Source organism: Myxocyprinus asiaticus, chromosome 44, assembly GCF_019703515.2.
Source record: "Myxocyprinus asiaticus isolate MX2 ecotype Aquarium Trade chromosome 44, UBuf_Myxa_2, whole genome shotgun sequence".
Lineage (NCBI taxonomy): Eukaryota > Metazoa > Chordata > Actinopteri > Cypriniformes > Catostomidae > Myxocyprinus > Myxocyprinus asiaticus.
Window position 1 is genome coordinate 1080836 of NC_059387.1, and position 19400 is coordinate 1100235.

Sequence of the window (19400 nt, forward strand, 5' to 3'; positions counted from 1 at the left end):
AAACTGAATTGGAAACTTTTTTACCAGGACTTAATTATTTATTTGGTACATTTTATATTACTTTTATAAACATATTGTACTGTTTTAGCCCAAACCAAGACTTTAAACCTTAAAGGAATATTCTTGGCTAAATACAGGTTAAGCTCAATTGACAGCATTTGTGGCAATTAGTCGATAACCACAAAAGTCCTTTTCTTTAAAAAAAAAAAAAAAAAGAAAGCAAAAATCGAGGTTACAGTGAGAAACTTACAATGGAAATGAATGTGGCCAATTTTTGGAGGGTTTAAAGGCAGAAATGTGAAGCTTACAATTTTATAAAGTGAAGCTTATAATTTTATAAAAGCACTTGCATTAATTATTCTGTTAAAAATCATGTAATTTTTGAGCTGTAAAGTTATATAAAAAGTATTTTTTTACAGTGGTTTTAGGGTTTATTGACATTACATTGTCATGGCAACAAAGTTGAAAAATTGGCTATAATGTTACACTGAAAAGATTAGTAAGAGATTTTGTCACACTAAAATAATTTTTACATGCATATTGTTTATGTCTTGTAGCTATACTTTTGAAACAGTGAGTATTTTAACGTTTATGGATTGGCCACATTCCCTTCCATTGTAAGTGTTTCCCTGTAAACCAGATTTTTTTTTTTCTTCTTTTTTTAAAGAAAATGAGGGGCATGTAAAAAAAATAAAAAAATAAAAATAAAATAAAAACGTTTTTTTTTTCTTTTTTTGGCAATCAGTATTATGTTGCAAATGCTGTCGACTGAGCTAACTTGTGATGAACCTGCTATACTCCTTTTAATATTAAATATTATAAAAACACCAATTGTTACATATTTAAAACTATGATCATTTAATGAGTGAAATAAACAAACAATTTCAGCATTTATTGTGTGTAATAATTTCTATCAATTTCTTAAAAATTACAATTGTACCACAGTTGCGTCATTTCCATCACATCAAACAATTTTGCCCCTAATAAAGTTTATTCAAAAGTTACCAAGTGGTCACCAAGTGGACAAAAATGTCAGTGAAGACCATGCTTGAGATGAAATATGAGACAAGCAATGTTTGAAAAATAAAAAACAAAACAAAGAAATATTTAGTTAAATATTATCAGAATATTTTATTGGGTGTCATTTTCAATCAAGCTGTAATTGTCCAAGATAATTTTGTGATCTATGGTGTCGAAGGCAGCACTAAGAGAATCATTTGTAACTCTGATACAGTAAATGCCATCTCTGTACTATGAAGGGGCTTAAATCCTGACTGAAATTCTTCACAGATACCATTTCTCTGTAAAAAATGAACATAGTTGGGAGGACACTATCTTTTCTAGTATTTTAGATATCAAATGGGAAATTTGAGATCAAAATTTGAGATTGAGGTCTATAATTAGCTAACTCTCCCGGATCAAGCCGTGGTTTCTTGATAAGGGGTTTGATACCTGCCATCTTAAAGTTTCTTAAGACATACCCTTAAGAATAATGACGAGTTAATAATATTAAGAAGAGGTGCTGAGATTACAGAAACACCTCTTTCAGGAGCTTAGTGGGTATGGGATATAGCATACATGTTGTCAGTTTTGATGCTTTAGTCAATGATGTTAGCTCTGTTTGACCTATAACAGCGAAGGATTGAAGTTGCTCATAGGAAATAATTTGAGACACTGTCATCTGAAGTACTGTGGCAGATGGATGAAAAACATTCAATTTTCCACGCTGCTCTCTTGAGAATGTGAGTGTGACCATTGTACCACAGTGTGGGGCTTTTCTCTTTAACTTTCTTTAATCGAAGGTGGGCGACACTATCTAGAGTGCTAGAATAGAATGCATCCATATTTTCTGTGACTGCATCAAGTTCTTCTGAACGTTTTGGCATACTCAGTATTTGAGACAGGTCAGGAAGATTATTAGTGAAACTATCTTTAGTGGTCAAGAGAATAGTTCTACCTGATTCATAATTTGAATAATTTGTCATAGATTAAGTGACCTTAACTAAGCGCAGAATACAAAAGTTGAGGTAATGATCTAAAATGTCATCACACTGAGGCAGAATTTCTGTGTTATCAACATCAACTCCATATGACAAAATAAAATCTAGCATATGATTATGGCGATAAGTTGGTCCTGTCACTAGGAGAGGTATCTTAAACTATTTAAGAGTAGAAATGTGACTGTTTTATGTGGAGACAATGCACTCTCCAACAAAGAAAGAATGTGTTGGACTAATATGATTCTGGAATTTGGGCAAATGTGATTGATTCGTAGTTGAGCGAACAATAAAATACATCAATATAATTTTCTAATTGCATCACATTTTTATTTATTTTTTCATTTAATGACAACATTGAAACTTGTTGTTTTGAACTAAGCATTTAAAAAATGTATGTGTAACAGTGTAATTAGATTACTGTACTAATCACTCTGTACTAATTACTTTCTAAAAATACAAGGATAGACATGAAACTTTTCTTTTAATTCTTTCAAATAAATCCTATAAAATAAAATAAATTATTCATGAAATCACCAAAGAATTTAAGGGGGCTGCATTAAATTAGAAAACATACATTTTAACATTAGACGTTAAATTTTGATTTTAAATTCACTACTGTTTTAGAATTTGTTTAAATATTTGTATATGTTAAACATCAAATTTACCTCAAAATATAACTGTGTTTAACTTAAATCTTACATTTTGCACACAATGCATATTTAGATTTTTTGTAGGCTTCAGTTTGTACATTGTTATAGGACAGCATTTGGCAAGATGTGGAATAATGTTTCAAAATACAGGAAATTAAATTTGACTTTCTCATTTGATTAATCAGAATTAATCAACAGAAGATGACCTATTATCAAAATATTGTTTTATAATGTGTTGTATTAAATCATGAATGAATGAATGAATGAATGAATGAATGAATGAATGAATGAACGAACAAACAAATGAATAAATGAATGGTGTAATGCAGCTCTGACATATTACCCTTGCAGGCTTACTATTGGCTAGCACATTGGTTGAGGGTGGCCCTGTTGGGCAGACATCAATGTAGTTCTTATTTCACAACACTTAAGTGTCACCTCTTTTTGCACTTAAGAATCATGACAGCCACTGATCTGACCCTTAAAAATGACTGCCATAGACCTTATTTCACGCTAGCACCATCTTTGATTTTTAATGGGAATGACAACGAGGCTGTGAGGGATAAATGTACAGTCTCTTCAATGGAACAAACTGTATAAATATTCTTGATCACATCTGATTTTCCACAGCTCATGTTGTCTGGAGTTCTTTGTATACTGAATGTTCTTGGACAGATATTTTATCAATGTTTTTTCCATGGAATGATCCAAAAACACTTCTGCATTTCAACCCTCGTTGTCACTCCAATTTTAAAATCAAAGATGGCGCTAGCGTGAATAAGGTCAATTAGTGTACATTAATGTAACCTAATCTAGTGTAATTCAGTTTTCATTATTTTCACTAATTCATTATATATATATATATATATATATAGTATTGTATGTAGAAATTAACATTAATCAAGATTAATAAATGTTCAGGTAAACTACAATATTAGCATACTATACGCAACCTTATTGTAAAGAGTTGCCTGTTTTTCATTGTGCTTCAGTTGTTTGGGGTTATTTTGGTTTTAAAAGCATCCACTTTTGAAATTGTATGGTTTTAAAGTCAGCCATGACTGAACAGATATCAACAGTTTTGAGAAGATTAAGAATATTTGAAGCAATAGATAATTTTTTTTTTTGCATATAATGTACACCTATTTGAATATGCAAACATGTTGTTGAATGTTAGCGTAATCTTTTGAGCTATTTTGAGTTTTGCAGTGTTTCATTGATGTGGCAGGGGTTACAGAAGGTTATTGAAGAGCTAAAGTAGAAAAGTGCACCATCGTAGAGACATGACTTGACAACAGCAAGACCCTTGTGCACAATGACCCGCTGCAGTTTGACAGAGCACTCATTTATCTCAAGTGTACAGCAGAAAGACCAAAAATACCGGTGTATGGCCACGACACATGTATTCATATCAATAATTGTGTTTTGTACACCACAGCACATATGAAAATGGTTTAAATGCACACACACATATGCATTCCGTGACTCTCCACGTTTTGTCAGGTAACCTAAAAATTGTGCATTATGAACTAACATCTGAAAGACCTGATTTTATTCCATTCAGAAATGTTATTTAATCTGTCTAAATTTACCAGACAAATTATGTTTCACCAAAGAAAGTCATTTTTTATAGGTTAGATCAAGTACAAATTAGTTCCTAGAGGTAACAATTGATGTTTTCCAACAGAAACAGAAAATGGTAGATATTGGCTGTATTCGGGAAAAGCATGTCAACACTAAATTAAAGTTGTCTTTGTTAAGGTGATCATTATTGACTCACAAGTCATTTACAAATGCATTATGAAAAAATAAAAAAATAAATGCCGTTGTAGCAACATGAATAAAAAGGCATCCTTCAACCAATACTTGCCAAATAGTGAGCATTTTAACTTGTTTGTATTTTATTTTAAAATGTTATAAATGCCTAATAAATACACATTCATATTTACATAAACCAAAAACATAAAATGCCCTGATTCATGATTTCTGTCACAATGTAGCAAAAATAAATAATTATAGTGAGATTAAAATGAGGGGTTATGTCATTTTTATATTCTTGACTGTAATGTCTTGACTCACTTGTGTTGTCACTTTTCTTGTCATGTTGATGTGAAAAGAATGGTACTACTCCCAACTTACCCAGTCCTAGTTACATAAAGTCCATAAACACTTTTCAGGTCTTCATGTTCATTCACAGCAGATATCATATAATAAAGCCTGATGACCATTAAACCAGACTGAACTTTATGTGCATAGATTTATAATGTTGACAGCTCCTTAATAACTGATTTATATGTTTCCACTTTACATTATTAAAGTGGACAAATGAGATGCATTTCTTACAAATATCACATGTTTTATTTACTTTTATTTTATTGTATTTTTTTACACAAATTAGAAATAGAAATGCAAAATAAAAACTTTATTTCAGAGATGATAACCAGATGCCACTCACATGCAACGCGAAGAGGTCATGTGACAACAATGTGGTATACTACTTTTTGAAACATTTATTGTTGCATAATGTCTACTGTTTTAAATACTATTTATAATAGTAGGCAGCATACAGTGTGCAGTATTTTCAGTAAGTAGTAAGGTAGTAATCTATTCTGAACATTGAGCCACAGACTTAACTCACTCATGCAGCCATGTTCCCAATTAAATAACGGAAGATTTTAATGTCACAAGGGTGATGCACGCAAGATGTTCTCTTAAGTCATCACACACTTTACAAACAGACCTCCTGCTCACAGACCTCCTGCTCCCTTCTCCTTTAATAGACACCCCATAGCGCCCTACATGTACTGCTTTGATCAGCTTACACACACACACACACACACACACACACACACACACATACTATGTCATGTTCATCTTCAGGAAAAAGACTCAATTTTGCTAGAAAATTTCAGATGTTTTCTTTAATACTTTCCAAATTTATTGAAAGGTATTGTTATCATTTATTAACCCTCATTAGTAAAGCCTAACCCTAAAGCAATACCTTATTTCAGTCTGTGTCACACTAAGTTTGTAATTCAAATATTTATAATTTGAAAAAATAACTCAGCAAATTCCAGTAGTAGGCCTGCAATCCAGTTTAGGTGCATCTTAAAATAAATAACACATTGCAATTAACTCACCACATCTCTCTTTGAAACACGTTTGTGCCAACCTTGTTATATTAAACATTTTGGGGGGTGAATATTATGGGGTTGAAGTTAAGTGGAAAAATAAAATATCTAACATTATTTGCAGTCAGTATCCTTGTCCTTTGTGCCAAGAATAATATTTATTATGTAAAAAATAATTTTAGAAATATGAAATCATTATTTTTAATGGCTGATGTTATAGCATAACAGGGTTGAACAGAAAGTGAGAGACAAAGACACTTATCTATTTTTTCAGAAAACCTATAAAGAATCTCAGAAATAAAGTAGATGCAATATGATACATCATATATAAATAAATACATAAACATATATGTAATCAAGTGGAGAAATTTCATGTAATTTACCTCATAAATTGGACGTGGCCTCTTTAAGAGTTTTGCAACACCTGCTGTGTTACACTCTAGGGATGGGCGATACCACTTATTTTCTTTTAGATCCGATACCAAGAATTTCAAGTCCAATATTGTCAATACCGATACCAATACCGATACTTCTATTAAATAGATTTTTTTTTTGCGATTTCTTGGGATAAAATGGGTAATTTAAAATATTATTTTTAGTCATAATTCAAGTCAATATTTTTTTGTGCCTAAACAGAAAATTATTAGACTTCTGTTTTGTTTACCCTTACAAAAATTAACCATAGTTTCACTATAGTAACTATAGTTTAACCATGGGATTTAGTTAAACCATAGTTACCACACAATTAACCATGGTTACTACTACAATATTACTGTGGTAAAACCATGGTTTCAGTTGTGCATGACAATTGTGCATGAGCACAATATAATTTTTTACTCTGTACTTGTGGGATTTAAATATATCCTAGTAGCTCGAGTGTTTTGACTTCATCCACAAAAATTCGTTAAAAAAAAATTAGATCCATTTAATGATTCAGTGACCATTTCTAGTGATGCCAGAAGGTGGTGACAAATGAGTGTCCTGTGTGAAATGAGTTAGTCACTGAATCAACAATCAAAATACATTTGTAATACTTTAAAATTTGGGTCTACAGACCTACAAAGAGACTTTAGTAGAGGTTTTAAGCATTATAAGAACAAAGCAAATCTATTATTTCCCTACAGTTTGTGAGCTGCTGAGCATGACTTTTATCAAAAGACAACAATAATAGTCTTATAATAATTATGAGTTTCAATAACGTCTGTACGTTTTCATGAATAAAAAAGCATGTCTACATACCTATTCACTTCAGTAAAATGCCTAAGTGTTCTAAGAACACAGCAGATCTTTTTTTTTTCCTACAGTTTGTTGACTGCACACCAAAATAGAGGTAAAAAACAGAAGCTGATATTAAAAATAGTTTTACATATTTAACACAGATCTAGTAATCTGCTTAAATTGGCAAAAACAACCGGTCAAACTATCACCTCACAATTTTTTTTTGGCCCTTCTCAATCATGGCCTCCTAATAATCCCCATCCATAAATTGGCTCTATAACTCTACTCTCTCCTCTCCACCAATAGCTGGTGTTTGGTGAGCGTACTGGCGCACTATGGCTGCCGTCACATCATCCAGGTGGATGCTGCACACTGGTGGTGTTCACTGTGTAAAGCGCTTTGAGTGTAGTGTCAGAAAAGTGCTATATAAATGTAACATTCATTCATTCATTCATTTTTAATAATCGTCATCGGCCGGTAAATATTCCTGTTTGTCCGATTTGTTTCTTGAGGGCTCTGAGAATCGCCTGCTTGCATGTGAAGCGACTGAGACATATAAATGATATAAATGTTCATTTTGTTGTTACGTGTCATCGTCTTACTACAATAATAGACCAGTGTGCAACACAGTCTCATGTAAACGGTCCACATATCAGAGCCACGGCAGACGCGTTTGAGCTCATAATATTTCATTCTCCCTCTCTCTCCTCATCAGTTCCCTGTAACTTTTAACTGTCTTGTCTAATGATAAAAAGTCAAATATCGATAAAACTAATATCATATAACTGAAATAAACCAGCTTCACACAACTTCAGCAGATCCAGCGTCCTGTGGAGCGCTCATATATCTTCCTCTGAAGCACGTATTCTAACAGTCTCTCCCTCAATATCTCCCTGTCACTTTTCTAATGGTAAAAGGCAAATATCAATAAAACATCTATTATATACCATCTGCAAATATGCAGATATATAATTTAAACAGATGTCATTCACGAACCTCATGAAAATCCAGCGTTTTCTTCCCATCGAGAGCTTGCTCATCTACAGTAAAATCTTCCACTGAAGCGTGCATTCTATCAGCCAGTATCAAAACTTCAGTATCAAGATCTAAAGTTCCTCTGATTCACAAATCATGATGGTCAGTCCGTGACAATCCAAACAGGCAATCCAGGCCATTTAAACCATCAGGAAATTTCTGATATTAATGTCGTCATGAAACAAAATTTTAGTTTGTCTGTGCATGCATAACAACATTATTCTGAAGGCAGGAGGTGTCAAGCAAAATGTGAAATGTCATAATGTCATAATGAAATGTTATTATGAATAATAAATACAAATTCAAACTTAAAATAAATGAAAATAAAATCAATATAGCCTACAAGCAGGTGAAAGTCCCATCAACAAGAGTGATACTTATCAAGGCTACTTGCCATCCTGAGTGAAATAAATCAACCCGGAAGTCTCTACGATGTTCTGGTGCAGAGATATGTTATTTGTTAATTGGTTGCTAGGGTAACCTTATCTGGTTGCTAGGCAGTTACCAGGGCGATACTTATCAAGTCCCATCCTGAGTGAAATAAGTCAACCCGGAAGTGTCTACGATGTTCTGGTGCTGAGATATGTTATTTGTTACTTGGTTGCTAGGGTAACCCTATCTGGTTGCTAGGCAGTTACCAGGGCGATACTTATCAAGTCCCATCCTGAGTAAAATAAGTCAACCCGGAAGTCTCTACAATTTTCTGGTGCAGAGATATGTTATTTGTTACTTGGTTGCTAGGGTATGCCCATGTGGTTGCTAAGCAGTTACCAAGGTGATACCATTATTTAGTTAAATAATAATAGTAATAATAATGTTACATTTATATATCGCCTTACCAGAGGTAGCACAGTTTAAAGAAGAAGAATAAAAAGATGGGAGCATGTTTCAGTTTCTTCGTTTAACATAAGGAGTAGTATTCCTAATAGATGAATACACTATGGAGCATTTTAACTTGGGTTAGGGTTAGGGTTAGGAATAAAGTATTAACCAGATAATTACATTAATCGCTGATGTGAATATAAATGTGGTCAACTTTAAGAGACGGATAGACGGGCTCCGATGTGAAATCATCACTTCAGGTCAGGAATTTAACATCTCGCTCAGGTTTAGGCTATAAATGAATACAAGGGAATCACATGTGAATCATGTGATACATTAACAGACATTTCAAGAAGTGGAAAGTGTATATGATGTCATATCTTAATGTTACACATGATAAGCTCCAGACGCGCACAATTAACAGATACTACAAATGGAGTCCAGACCGCACCCATCCGATCTGAAATCACTGAAATATTTTTTTATATTATTCAGATTAATCCGTTATTCGTTTTGAAGTCATTATTCATGCCTTTCCGAATAAGGTATTGGACTTTGGGCACATTCCTAGTATCGGCCTATCGGCCACTCTGCTCTCTGGATATCGACATTGGCCATTAAAAAACTCATATTGGTCGATCACTAATAAACTCCACTTACAATGTGTGCTTTAAAGAAGGATTGTCCTTTGTTTTTTTCTTCTGCAGTGCATTTCACATAATGCTGCTAATCAAGAACGCTGTGCACTATAAATAACACTCGTTTGTGTGTTCCTCATCTCTAGATTATTAATTTAGATCAACATCTATGCCGATAAAAAACATGGATAAATGAGCATTGTTGAAAGCAACTTTGTAGAAATGAATGGAGCCGGTTGATTAGACTGTCTGACTGACGGCCTATTACATAAGGGTTGTTTCGGCTCATGAAACTCACCTGTGATTGGATGGATGGTCCCTCAATCAGCTCAAAGTAACAAAATGCAAAGAATACTGTATACAAATCCACCATTTGGACTCAGTATGGGTTTAGCTTGGAAAAGTGCGGGGAACAAAAATCACCTTTTTAAAGAGTGTGGGGGATGCCCTTGAGTACACAACTAAGAACAATGGCATGGTAACTTGATGTTAAATATGTATATAATAGCTGCCATTAATGTTCCTTTTATTAGGCTACTATAAAAATTGTTAATACTTTATAAATACTCTAATAAACAAATTCATAATACGCAATAAACTGTTAAGAATTGTAGCTAATATGAGTGTAGTAATGTTCACGTTAACACGTTATCTTGTATTACAATATACTGTACAGCCTACATGGAAATTAATGGTTATTTGTGTACTATCATGTGCTTTTCTATGTATAGTGAAAATGTTTTCCTATTTAGAAATATAAATTAAAATTATTTGATACAATTTGCACAAAAAAAGAGCATCAAAAACTAGCAGGGGTGCAATACCATGCAGTATTTTCACAAAGATTAATTGCGTAAGATACATTTAAATGTATATATATATACACACAATATATATATATATATATATATATATATATATATATATATATATATATATATATATATATATATATATGTTTTGCAGGGAAATAAATTTACAGTGCAAATTATGGGTTGATCCAGGGAAGCTTGTACATCAGATGCTGGAAATGTCCCACCCCTTAATGAAACGGAAAATATTATTGGTTAGCAAATATACAATCGTGTCTGAAATTAACGTTCTGATTGGTGGATCAGCTTAGTCGGACTGTCTGTCTTGCCCGTGCCATCAGTTGCACTCCCGCAGCTCTGTGAGCTTTAGAGAGAATCTCTGTACACTTTATATATATCATCACTTATTTTAGGTGGACATACGCAAAATCCTAAGAAAGATAGGTGGGCATACAGTGTAAGCCTGCATATGCCTTAGACTACACTACTGTCCAGAAGCTGCTTCTCTGATTTTCTTTCATTACAAGGCACTGATCCCTCTTGTCTGAACAAGCCTTGTGATGGCGCAAGCGCTTGTCTGCTTTTGTCTTTCAGCATGCATGTTAAGATGAGCGGAGGAAGAAATAGTTCCCATCCTGCACAAGTATTTGCTAATATAGCCTAATCCTTTTTATTTCACTTTGAAGCTTATGATTATTGTTCATGTTCATGGTAACCAAATAATAATATCCCTAGAAAAAATAAAATAAAAAAAATAAATAAATAGAATCGATATTTTTTGTGTGAGGATCGATATTTTTTGATACAACATCAGTATTGGAAGTATCAATACTCTTGGATTGATCCACCCGTCCCTATTACACACGTGTGCTGGTTAGAACCTGAGAGCATATGTTGTGCATGCCTTGTGCAGGAGAGCTCTCGATATTGTTCATCGGTTGAGAATTCTTTGGGTAAATATCAGATTTTACACAAAATGCTGATAAACTGCAGTAAATATGCATTCAGAAGAGTTGCATGTTAAAGATGTTTGTTTGTTATGGGTCATTTTTGAAGGATACATATGGATTGCATGTATGGAGTTTGACCACGTTTGCTGCACATGCAAGAACTGGGTATGTAAATTTAGTATTAATCATATCTTATTTAGTGATTTATAGCCCAGAGTGTTTTCCAAATAACTGTAGTACGTGTTATATGTGAAAATATGATAATTCTATTGTTTTAAACTGTTGTCCTTAAAGCCTGGTTAGAAATACATAAAATGCTGTATTTAAGCAAGTTCTTAAATGCATAAAACACTGTGAACATTATAAGCATGTATTGTATTGGGGTGATGTATGCTGAAGCATATGGGTGAGCTAATGTCCTGTTTTTATTTCTTTTGACATTAACCTCTACTGTATTTCATTTTCCGTATTACTACTGACTTTTCATTGTACTGAAATTCAGTGAATAATTTTTGTTCTCATTTGTGACATTGTTCTTCACAGTATATATATACAGGGTTGGGGAGTAACGGAATACATGTAAAAAGAATACATATTTAAAATACAAAATATAAGTAACTGTATTCCACTACAGTTACAATTTAAATCATTGGTAATTAGAATACAGTTACATTCAAAAAAGTATTTTGATTACTGAAGAGATAACTTTGCATTTTATTGTCATTTGTTTCATTTAATATTTAGTCCTTTCAGATGGAAAACATTTATACATATAAATGATGCGATCCAAAGTGCATTTGAACAGCGGTGAAACACTTTCTTATGATGTGTTACATTCATACGAGCAGACAGAGAAGTAAGTTTGAAGTAAGTTTGGAGCAGAAGAAATAGAAATAAACCTTGTGTAAATTGTCAGCTTTATGCTAAGCTAAAATGCTATTTCTTTATCAAGAAAATTTACGTTGGATCATAATTTCTTTTTTTCTAGTAAGACCTTTGATATTAGGGCAAAAATCTTATTCTTGATAATAATTTTTGTATTGTTTTCCTGTAAAAATATCTAAAAATCCTTAAAACAAGATTAATTTGATTTATCTTGTTTTAGAAACAACACTGCATAAGATATTTAGGTTTTTCAGAGAATGTATTTTTAACATCCAAAGTAATCCAAAGTATTTAGAGTACGTTACTGACCTTGAGTAATCTAACGAAATACGTTACAAAATACATTTTACAGCATGTATTCTGTAATCTGTAGTGGAATACATTTCAAAAGTAACCCTCCCAACCCTGTATATATATATTATTATTTTTTTTTTTTTTCAAGGGACATCGACCACTGTTTTTTTTTTTTTTTTTTTTTTTTTTTTTTTTTTTAAACAGCAATCAGAATAAAACCCCAAAATATATTTTTGTTTCCTGTGGTGATTACTTTAAACACACCAGATACATTTTTGGTACCAGGAGTTGGGTATCTGACAGTTGGGAGCCAATAGGTCACATTGTTTTTTTTTTAAATATGGTAGAGGTAAAGATAGGTGCCTGTGGGACACAGAGTGTAGGCCGTCTTCAGTGGTGCAGTGGTACAGTGAACAGATGTCAGCCAGAGGTGACATGGCAAGGTGACGAGATTACTAGACATTCTTTTGACATTAGCCTCTACCGTATTTCATTTTCTGTATTTCTTTCTACTGATCTTTCATTGTGCTGAAATTCAGTGAATCATTTTTGTTCTCATTTGGAACAACAAAATTTGGAACATATTTTTTATTCCCTTTTTCAATAAAGCTGATTTTTCCTGTTTTTTTTTTTTTGTTTGTTTTTTTTTTAACAAACAGCCATCAGAATAAAATATATTTTTGTATACTGTGGTGATTACTTTCAACACACCGGCTACATATACACTACTGGTCAAAAGTTTTGAAACACTTGACTGAAATGTTTCTCATGATCTTAAAAATCTTTTGATGTGAAGGCGTATGCTTAAATCTTTGAAATTAGTTTTGTAGACAAAAATATAATTGTGCCACCATATTAATTTATTTCATTATAAAACTAAAATTTAATAATAAAAAAAAATAATAATAATAAAAAAAAACAGTTTTTGAAATTGATGACTTGGACCAAATAATAAAGAAAAGCAGCCAATAAGTGCCCAACATAGATGGGAACTCCTTCAATACTGTTTAAAAAGCATCCCAGGGTGATACCTCAAGAAGATGGTTGAGAAAATGTCAAGAGTACATGTCTGCAAATTCTAGGCAAAGGGTGACTACTTTGAAGATGCTAAAATATAACACAGTTTTGATTTATTTTGGATTCTGTTTAGTCACAACATAATTCCCATAGTTCCATTTATGTTATTCCATAGTTTTGATGACTTTACTATTATTCTAATAATGTGAAAATAAAAAAATAAAAAAAAAATAAAAAATATATGTATATACAGGTGCATCTCAATAAATTAGAATGTCGTGGAAAAGTTCATTTATTTCAGTAATTCAACTCAAATTGTGAAACTCGTGTATTAAATAAATTCAATGCACACAGACTGAAGTAGTTTAAGTCTTTGGTTCTTTTAATTGTGATGATTTTGGCTCACATTTAACAAAAACCCACCAATTCACTATCTCAAAAAATTAGAATATGGTGACATGCCAATCAGCTAATCAACTCAAAACACCTGCAAAGGTTTCCTGAGCCTTCAAAATGGTCTCTCAGTTTGGTTCACTAGGCTACACAATCATGGGGAAGACTGCTGATCTGACAGTTGTCCAGAAGACAATCATTGACACCCTTCACAAGGAGGGTAAGCCACAAACATTCATTGCCAAAGAAGCTGGCTGTTCACAGAGTGCTGTATCCAAGCATGTTAACAGAAAGTTGAGAGGAAGGAAAAAGTGTGGAAGAAAAAGATGCACAACCAACCGAAAGAACCGCAGCCTTATGAGGATTGTCAAGCAAAATCGATTCAAGAATTTGGGTGAACTTCACAAGGAATGGACTGAGGCTGGGGTCAAGGCATCAAGAGCCACCACACACAGACGTGTCAAGGAATTTGGCTACAGTTGTCGTATTCCTCTTGTTAAGCCACTCCTGAACCACAGACAACATCAGAGGCGTCTTACCTGGGCTAAGGAGAAGAAAAACTGGACTGTTGCCCAGTGGTCCAAAGTCCTCTTTTCAGATGAGAGCAAGTTTTGTATTTCATTTGGAAACCAAGGTCCTAGAGTCTGGAGGAAGGGTGGAGAAGCTCATAGCCCAAGTTGCTTGAAGTCCAGTGTTAAATTTCCACAGTCTGTGATGATTTGGGGTGCAATGTCATCTGCTGGTGTTGGTCCATTGTGTTTTTTGAAAACCAAAGTCACTGCACCCGTTTACCAAGAAATTTTGGAGCACTTCATGCTTCCTTCTGCTGACCAGCTTTTTAAAGATGCTGATTTCATTTTCCAGCAGGATTTGGCACCTGCCCACACTGCCAAAAGCACCAAAAGTTGGTTAAATGACCATGGTGTTGGTGTGCTTGACTGGCCAGCAAACTCACCAGACCTGAACCCCATAGAGAATCTATGGGATATTGTCAAGAGGAAAATGAGAAACAAGAGACCAAAAAATGCAGATGAGCTGAAGGCCACTGTCAAAGAAACCTGGGCTTCCATACCACCTCAGCAGTGCCACAAACTGATCACCTCCATGCCACGCCGAATTGAGGCAGTAATTAAAGCAAAAGGAGCCCCTACCAAGTATTGAGTACATATACAGTAAATGAACATACTTTCCAGAAGGCCAACAATTCACTAAAAATGTTTTTTTTATTGGTCTTATGATGTATTCTTATTTTTTGAGATAGTGAATTGGTGGGTTTTTGTTAAATGTGAGCAAAATCATCACAATTAAAAGAACCAAAGACTTAAACTACTTCAGTCTGTGTGCACTGAATTTATTTAATACACGAGTTTCACAATTTGTGTTGAATTACTGAAATAAATGAACTTTTCCATGACATTCTAATTTATTGAGATGCACCTGTATATATATATATATATATATATATATATATATATATATATATACACCCAGAGTATGGTTCTCGGAGATAATATCTCTCCTCGACGGCTCGCCTTGGGCGATACCGGAGAGGAGGGACCTTCTGTCTCAAGCGCAGGGGACAATATTTCATCCCCGGCCCAAGCTGTGGAACCTTCATGTTTGGCCCCTGAAGGGTACCAACTGAGGGACACTGGGTTTTCACCTGAAGTTATTAAGACCATTCTGAGTGCTAGGGCTCCTTCCACTAGAAAAAGTTATGCCAATAAATTGGGTGTCTTTGAAAGGTGGTGCACTGCACATAATGCAGATCCAGCTAATTGCCAGATTGCTTCAGTTCTGGACTTCCTGCAGGAGAAATTATCAGTAGGCACATGCCCCGCCACTCTCAGGGTTTATGTCGTCCGTGGGACCATGCGACTGAGGCCTCCTGTTAGAACAAGGATCCCTTCATGGGAGCTATAGTCCTTGAGGGTCTGATTGAGACCCCCTTTGAACCTCTAGAGTCAGTGTCTGACAAGCTCCTGACTCTAAAGGTGTTTTTTCTTATGGCTATCACTTCTTTAAAAAGAATTGGGGATTTACAGGCTCTGTCTGTCTTGCCATCCTGCTTAGACTTTTCCCCAGGAATGGCAAAAGCGATATTGCATCCTCATCCTGACTACCTGCCTAAGGTTCCTTTCTCGACCGTACATCCGGTCACTCTTGAGGCCTTCTGTCATCCGCCGTTCACAACGCCGGATCAGGAGAAACTTCACAGACTGTGTCCAGTCCATGCTCTTCAGGCCTGCGTCCACCATACTAGCCGGTGGCGTAAGTCAGGGCAACTATTCGTTTGTCATGGGAGCCGTAATAGGGGGGCAGCCGCCACAAAACAGACAATGTCACATTGGGTGAGGGATGCTATTGCCCTTGCCTATGAGGCGTGTGGTCAAGCTTCGCCAGTAGGCATCAGGGCTCATCCTACCAGGGGGGTCGCTTCTTCTAAAGCTTTGGTGGGGGGTGCCCCTCTGCAGCATGTTTGTAATGCGGCAGGCTGGTCCTCTCCGCACACATTCATAAGATTTTATAGTTTGGATGTTCATGCCACTCCGGGCTCTCACGTCCTTGAGTCAACATCACAAGCTCATGTCTGAGACCTTTTGCGTTCTTGTGAGCACACACTACACAACCGTAAGGGGTCCAGACACCCACAGTGCGGTGGCGTGGGTATTCTCATTCCCATAAGTGCTTAATCAAGTGCAGTATTAAGTGTAGCTTTTGACAGGGAATGTCTCGGGTTACTTAACTGTAACCCTTGTTCCCTGAAAAAGCGGAACGAGATGCTGCGCTTCATTGCCACACTGAGGTTGTCCCAGGACTGCTCTTCAGACAAATATACCTGATGATGTGGCAAATCTATTTATAGCCCCTGGTACTGGTGCATTCTGATGATGTCACCAACAGAGGCTATAAAGGTTCTAGTCAATTTCATTGACATGTTGCACACATATTCACAGCTGGTCACTTCTAAAGACGTTCCCATAAGCGCTTAATCAAGCGCAGCGTCTCGTTCTGCTTTTTCAGGGAACAAGGGTTACAGTCAAGTAACCCGAGACATTTTCTCTCACTCAAAGTCCTCTCAGATATTGCACCATCATGAGCATAAGGTATGTCAACTAATTGTTTGCCAGAAAGAAAGATGGATTGTCAAATATTATAAGAAAGAGTAAGAAGTGTGGGGAGGTAAATACCACAAGCAAATATTCATCGGAATTTAAAGACACATGGCCAAAAACATGACAAAGCACTCCGTTAACAAAAGAAAAAAATAAATAAAGGAGGGTTATGTCTCTCTCTCTCTCTCCCTCTCTCTCTCTCTCTCTCGCTCTCTCTCTCCAACAATTAAGGTTATCATTTTATTTCAAGGATTAGAAACAGTTCAAGGGATGAAAACCGAAAACTAACAAATATTGTTGCAGAACATTTGTTTTCAACTGCTTTATTCAAGAGTTTTTCATGCAACCAAAGACAAAAGAGTTTTCAGAGTGACTACCTCTTGCTGTTGCTCAAATTCCATCATTTGCTGCACGCTCTTATCAAGGGAAGAAGCCGCACTAGTTATATTTTTTTATATTTGTGTCCAATTTTATCATCAGATTTTAATGATTAAAATCTTTAAATTATTATTATTATTATTTTCTTAAATAGGAGGTGGGGGTGAATGGCATGGGTTGTACACCCAAGTCCGCTTGAAAAGGTGGTCTGGGGTACAGTTCATTTGAACTCTGGTACGGTTCGCTGCTGATATGATGTGAACACAGACCAGCGGTGGCAGGGGGAGGGGGGACGAAACGAACTCGGGTTTAGTCCAAGCAATCGAACCAAATGTAAAAAGCACCCTCAGTTCTTTGATATTATAGCTGTCCGGACCAAAGGTACTGAAATCACGCTGAAACTTTTGCCAATATGTCCAGGAGTTTGTTTTCTCAACATGAAAATATTGCAGAAACACCAAACAGTCTTTTTCCACACAATTGTTATCCTTGAAAAAAGTTTTCAATGCACTGATCTATTATAGATTAGAGGTACAATGGCTTTCCAAGCATAAAAATTAATCAATACAATTCATGAATTGTCACTTTGTCTCTTACAATCTGTGAAAGATGCGAGAAAGATAGTTGCACATAATGGACTTACCAGTGGTCCAAGGCTCTTGTTAATTTACGTATGTTTATGTGCTATTGAGATAACAATGCTTTTGACCCTCAAGTAATTTAAGAGCTGTCAGTTAAAGTCAAACTGCTCCTCACATGACAGTGTTTTAGATAAACAGATTAGAGAGTTTAAAGTGAGATGACTCTCCTCAACTATCAACTATTGGGTATGTTGTGCGAAAATAGTTTGTGCAAGATTTCAGAAGCAAAAACAGTTTGAAGTGATCTGAAACCAAAAGATATGAAAAAAAGTAATTGTGTAAAAGTAAATTACTGATTATTGATTTTATTATTATCGTTGTTCACTAATTTACACTAACAGTCAAAAGTTTTGACTGAGTTTTTTTCTCATTATCTAAAGGCTTGTGTTAAAATGCATGTTTTTTTTTAGACAAATATTGTGCCTATGAGAATTGTGCCTGCGATTTTAATATTATATGATGTTTTTTTTTAACAAAGTTCATTTAACCCGACCACTCACGCAGCCAGAGTATATAAACAGCTGCTTACCTCTACGTAGCATTGAGGGTTTCCGGCATTCTGCCCCACCCATTACCCACAAACAGACCCATGCAAGTGACTCGGATCATCGGATTGCAACTCCGATGCAAAGCGTTCACCTTCATCAGAACAGCTCTTCTGTCTAAATCATCTCGTTTCAACAGAAGCTGCCACAGCAGCTCAATCGTTTCACAGCATCGACTGCTACCACTAAAAGTGCTACTTTTACTCTGTCTTTCCTCCTAATCTCTGTTCGCCAGAGCAGATCATTGCGTGAATCTGCTTCTGCAACTGGCTGCTTCGACTCTGTACACATATGAAACAGTTCTCTACGACTGCTCATATGTTCTCATCTAAACTTTCCACCCAGAGTGGTCCATTTGCGTGAAGCTGCTTCTGCAAACTGGCTACTTTGGCTCTGTATACATGCGAAACAGCTCTCTACGACTGTTGATACGTTCTCATTTAAACCTTCCACACAGAGTGGTCCGTTCACGTAAAGCTGCTTCCGCAAACCGGCTACTTCGATACCTCATACATGTGAAACAGCTCCCTGTGTCAGCTCATATGTTCTCTCATCTACTTTTCCACCCACAGTGGCCCGTCGTGAGAGCTCGCCTCCATGAACGGGCGCTGCTCCGGCTTCACACTATTCAAGCTCCATTACAGCTCTATTCGAACACGTGAAACAAAGATTAACTTTTTAATTCAACCATCATGTCAACGCTCCCCAGCATTTCAATCTGGTTCTCCCACACAGGTGATTCCTGTCAGCCTCATTACCGTAATCCATCAGTGATTCCATTCGTCATCTTTTAGCATGAATTTCATGATTGTTTTCCCTTCGAGGTGCCCTTCGGCGTGCAATTTATTCCATTCAAATGTGTAGTGTAGTTTCAG